This window comes from Cyprinodon tularosa, unplaced genomic scaffold (assembly GCF_016077235.1).
Source record: "Cyprinodon tularosa strain WSP-4 unplaced genomic scaffold, ASM1607723v1 ctg877, whole genome shotgun sequence".
NCBI lineage: Eukaryota > Metazoa > Chordata > Actinopteri > Cyprinodontiformes > Cyprinodontidae > Cyprinodon > Cyprinodon tularosa.
In genome coordinates this window covers 399,627-404,929 of record NW_024039648.1, presented here as the reverse complement: position 1 = coordinate 404,929, position 5,303 = coordinate 399,627, and positions in this window count along the sequence as shown.

Here is a 5,303-nt window from a genome sequence, read left to right as displayed (position 1 = left end):
ATAAACTTACGCTCATGCTTAGTGTTGTGTTTGTAGATGATGCCACTAAAAAAGAAAATAGACATAAGGAGCTATTTAAACAGTCAGACAGTAGCAATATAGGACAATGATAAGAGGTTGTGTTACATTTAATCCTTTACTATTAAAAATGCACTTATACATTATATGATTATAGGAAAGACAGATATCCAGTAATAATGATGCAGGGCAGCTTGTAGGTGAAGCAGCTGGCCCTTCAGTGCTTCAGGTGATGTCTAAATAAAACAGGTGACACTAAAATATTTCCTCTTGATGAGTTCTGGATGGAGAATATTGACAGACAAAAACATTTTTTTAATCTTATATATTATATATATATATATATATATATGTTGTATTTTAAAAATGTTGGTATAATTACTGATCTAAGTGGGTTGCTCTGTCGGAGAAAGGCATATTTTACATTTTTATTATGTCTTAGAGTCTCTATTCTACAGTTAATGATGAATCACTCACTAAATTAGTTGACGGTTATTGAAATAAGCAATTAATACGATTCATTTTTTCAGCCCCAGATAAAATACATGAAATGTTCTACACAGAGTAACTACAGCCCAGATGTTCAACTTTTATAGTGAACTTAATATTTTAATGAATGTATTATTTCGCTTGATACAGAGAGAGCATAGTAGGAAAAATATAAGAGTGGGGTTAACTCTGCACAATTCTATATCTTCAGAAGAAAATACTGTATTTACCTTCTCTCTTAGTCGTTCAAATGAAACCATTTTCAAAGTGGAAAACAGTCCTAATTCCACATTCTTCAGAGCCGGTGATACTTCAAACATTCATAAACAGCATCTAATGAGTGTAGTGCTTATACAATTTTTATTAATGTAGCAAAATGCTGCTTTTCTCTTTTAACAATGAATTCCTCTTATCAGTACGGATCCTCACACCGTGCATAAAAAAGGACATGCATATTGCATAGCACCAATGACAACCGACTGATAGTGTCCCTACCAAAGTTCAAATCAAACCTACGCCCTTGAACTCAGCCATCTAAAACCTGCAGGAAGCTTCATCTCACTGTTAACGGTTGACTCCCTACAGGACTCTGCAATGCAGAAAATTTGAAAAAAGTAGGTACAACCTTCTTGAAATAATTTCTTGCACTTTATTTAGGTAAGTAAAATAATCTGCTAATAGAATGAAATGTTTGCTTTTAGAAATAGAAAGAAAACCATCTATGTCATCTTATCTAAAGGAAAAGTCCGGTCAAAATTAGAATACAAACTTCTGAAAGTACTTTAAATATGAAATATATCACATACTGTTCAATAAATGATAAATAATAATAAAGTGTTTCTAATTAAGAGTAATTTTCATTTGAATGTGCTTCACTGGATTTTTTTTTCACTATTATTATTGAAATCTTCAATAATTGTTGTTGATTGCAGATGTGTCTAGTAGTTCCCATTGATTTAGCTTGGAAAGCGGGGAGAATGGCGCTAGGCTTACCGCACCGTGACGTCACTGCTGGAAGACGGCAGGAGGGAGGGGCTACTATATTTGGGCTAAAATGGAAAACTAAATCAGTCATTTGTTCTAAAAATAAGTGCATTTGTTCTTGAATTGAGGAGGTAAGTGAGATGCTTTGCCAATGGAACAAGACAATTTACATTTAAAATAAGAAAAAGCAACCGCATTGTCTTATTTCAAGGGCATATTATCTGATAATCTTATTTTAAGAGTAAAAATACTCATTCCATTGGCAAATCATCCCATTTACCTACTAAAATGAAGGGTAAATACGCTTGAATTATACATTTTTACCTATTTCTAGACCATTTTTGCAGTGTTTAAGTTGCATTATATCTAACTACTAACTCTTACTGTTTGGCAGATCATGTTTCTTTACTGCTCCAAAAAGGAACAACTTTACCCATTTCAAGAAAAGTCAACGTTTTTATAAATATTTGTTTTAAAGTGTCAGTGAAGGTTGGATTCAGTTCTTTTTACAGCAGAACTCTTTACTCTCCTACTGGTGTCTGTAGAGCAGTAGATAATCTATGGATGCAAACTCAGAAAAACAACAAGAAAACCTAATAAATGTGTCCAATCAGACCGAGGTTTAGTGAACAATAATGTTGCTGGGGTCCGTTGAAGGACTGAGGGGAACTTTTAGCTCCGTTTACCATCCTAAAGTCAAACAGGGATTATCAGAATAATTGCCTTTGAAGTTCAGCATTTGTTAATGTTGAACTTCTCTGTGCAGGGCTGTAACACTTTGATCAGGTGACCCCAGAGTTAACCCCTCACTGTTATACTGCCAGCCCGCTCTCTTTGGAGCGACTGTTGAGCTGGTTTAGCTGCATCATCAAATTATGGTGACCTCTGGGGCTGAGCTAACTAGTGCAGGAAAACTCACATCCTGCAGCACTTGACAAGTTACTTCAGCTTCTATTCAGTGAGGATCTGGGATGATATCTCCAGATGAATCTAAAGCTGATAAACAGGCACTGGTCAAACATCCAAACTCGTTTATTTCATGCCTTGAACACTAAGCCTGTCTTCTACCAGCAGAAAGGCAGAGAGCATGTGGGTGACGTTCAGAGAAACAGGCTCTAATTATGCTGTAGAACAGCGCTGGAGGCAGCAGAGAAGAATGCGGCTCCTACAGAGGCAGAGGGAGACGTCGTAACTTAAACACTATCAGCTGTGCTCACACCTCTGTTTACACCCCAAATCTGGCCCCATTCTCACCCAGTCATTATCAGCCTGTCTCTGCCCTGCTTTATCTCTCCCACAGATAGTGAAGTGTGGGAGAGTACATATTTACCTCTACAAGGTGAGAAATGCCACCATCAGCTGTTAGTAAATACAGACATCTTTGCTACAGCAGTCAAAGACAATCTCACTGGAACAATAACATCTTCACCAAGAAGTAAATTCCTTTAAAAACGGTCTATGATTACTATCCGCGCCGACATGCTCCAGGTGTGTAATTCATGTAAACTAAATATTCTATTTAATTAAATCAGCTCAGTATAAACTCTGGAACTAGAAGGTATAAAGCTTGGAAAATCAATACAATATCCCCAAATTGTTTTTTTTTAAGTGTAAACAGGTCCACTGCAAAAAAATTAAATCTAAATAAGTAATTTCTTCCTAAAATAAGTGCATTTGTTCTTGAACTGATAAGTTAAGTGAGACACTTTGCCAATGGAACAAGACAATTAACATTTAAAATAAGAAAAAAAAACTGCATTGTCTTATTTCAAGTGCATATTATGTAATTATCTTATTTTAAGATTTAAAACACTAATTTCATTGGCAGATCATCTTATTTACCTACTCAAATTAAGGGTAGATACACTTATTTTAAGACATTTTTAATTATTTCTAGATTGTTTTTGCAGTGTCCTTTTGTATGCTACACAGTGGTGTGAAAAGTTCCCACATTTGTAACTAAAGTAGAAGTATAGATCCTGCAGTTTAAAAGCACTCTGGTAAAAGTTGAAGTATCAACTTGACCTCTTTACTCAAGTAAAAGTGAAAAAGTATGCGCTCCAAAAACTACTTAAAGTATAAAAGTATAAAGCAACCTTTAAAAAAACTATATGCCGCTATATGAACTGAAAGCTCAATTTTTCAACTATTTCTATAATTCTCTGAGATAGGGCCGAGGATGAGGGAGGTCTGGTTGGTCTCCGTCTCCCGATACGCTCTCGCCTGTGTCCGACCTTTCAGACATTTCAACATCTTTTTCTGAATCCCACATTGTAGCATGGCATAGACAATTCACGTTAGCAGTTTGAAGAACACCTGCTGGCTTCTGATGATTTCCTTTAGCTAACCAATTTTACGGGAAATAAAGATTTAGAAACATTAAACCAGAGGAACCAATTAAAAATCAGCAGGTCTGAATAAAGAAAATCATCAACCAGTAAAGGTCTGGAGACATTTTTAATGATCTGTTACTTTAAACAGAATTTAACACTGAAATAAAATGAGGTATTTATGCATTCATGTTATACATTGAATTTTTAAATAAAATAAAAAAATGCCATAAATGGCATCCCATGCTATCTTAGAGGAGTTGACTCTTGTATGACTGTATTCCTGTATATCCATCAGTAGTTAAAGGTCAAGGGTCAGCAAATGCAAATTCTGCCTGTAAAACAATGACAGCATAATTGTTGCTTTATGATCTGAAGCCTCATTTGGTTTTGAAAAACTTTGATAATTTGCTGCTGTAATATTATAGATTTTTTAGAATAAAAAGCTAGCAGATGTGCATGAACAAAAATTAACAGAAATATGAGTATAAGTTAAGTTCTGTTCCGTTTAGTGAATGCATCACACTGGTCTGTGTATATGCGTGTTTGATTTTCCGCTCAGCAGGGATGCATTTTTTGGCATAACACCGGTCCTCTAATCCGTGACCTCTGCATTAAGCCGAAGCCAAGAGCAATGAGTAATGATTGTTTTAAAAATGTAAGGAATAGAAAGTACAGAAACTTGTGTGAAAATGTAATGAGTAGAAGTCAGAAGTATAAGGAAAAATAAGTAATGTAGTAAAGTATAGATACCTAAAAAGTGTACTTAAGTACAGTAACGAAGTATTGTTGCTACATATTTAGCTGATAAAGAAGGAAAAACTGTGCAACTATCATGTAAAAAAATACCTGTTTTTTTTCTTTAAACGCCTTTTCTTTCTTTTTTTGTTTGTTTTTTTATACATGTAACACAACTAGAAATATGCACATTTCAAATGAAAATAAATCAAAGATATAATGAAATAAAAGAGCTTCTATAGAAAAACTGAATGACAGATAATTATGTTGTTGCTCCACCGGTTTATTCAGCTTCCATCCTTCTTCGGTTCACACCTCATCAGTTGCACTGAAAAACGATTAACCTATTATAAAGTTCAGCTGATGTTTTTTAATTCATTTCCTCGTTAAAATCTTCTTACATCGCCCCCCCTCCTCATTAAATTCCTCCCACCACTTAAGGCATACACGTCTGACTTAGTAGCGCTCCTCAACCCACCATTTTATTTCCCATGTTTTACATTTGAGCTATCTTTGCTATCTGCAATTCATTCTGAAGCACTTTGTGGTTTTTATCTACTGATAACTAATAAAAGTAATTCCACAGAATCTGCACATTTCAAAGACGATCTAGAAATAAGGAAAAAATTCTTAAATTAAGTTTATTTACTCTTAATTTGAGCAGGTAAATAAGAAGATTTGCTAAAGGAATGAATATTTTTCCTCCTAAAATAAGATCATTAGATAATATGCACTTGAAATAAG